Here is a 327-nt window from a genome sequence, read left to right on the forward strand (position 1 = left end):
TTATAGACGGAGAGCTAGCTACGTGTGGACTGCACTGATCGACTATAGTGGTGATTTTTTGTTAAAAGTTTCTTATCACATTGACAAAGCCAGAGCCCATCAGTCAGAAGTCGCTCCAGAGGCGGAGAGCGTGAGCGGGCGGTTAAACGCGTAAAGTTTTGTCAATAAAAAAATAATCGAATATAGTCATGAAAACTGGTACACTTATAGATTTTAAGTGGATAAACATAGAAAAAATATTGTCAGAAGGCTAGGTGGTGGCTTAAGCGCTCTCAGAAGCGATAAAGTAGTAAATTGTGAATTGAAAAATAAATCACAATATATAGT

Source organism: Anoplophora glabripennis, unplaced genomic scaffold (genome assembly GCF_000390285.2).
Source record: "Anoplophora glabripennis isolate ALB-LARVAE unplaced genomic scaffold, Agla_2.0 scaffold887, whole genome shotgun sequence".
Taxonomy (NCBI): Eukaryota; Metazoa; Arthropoda; class Insecta; order Coleoptera; family Cerambycidae; genus Anoplophora; species Anoplophora glabripennis.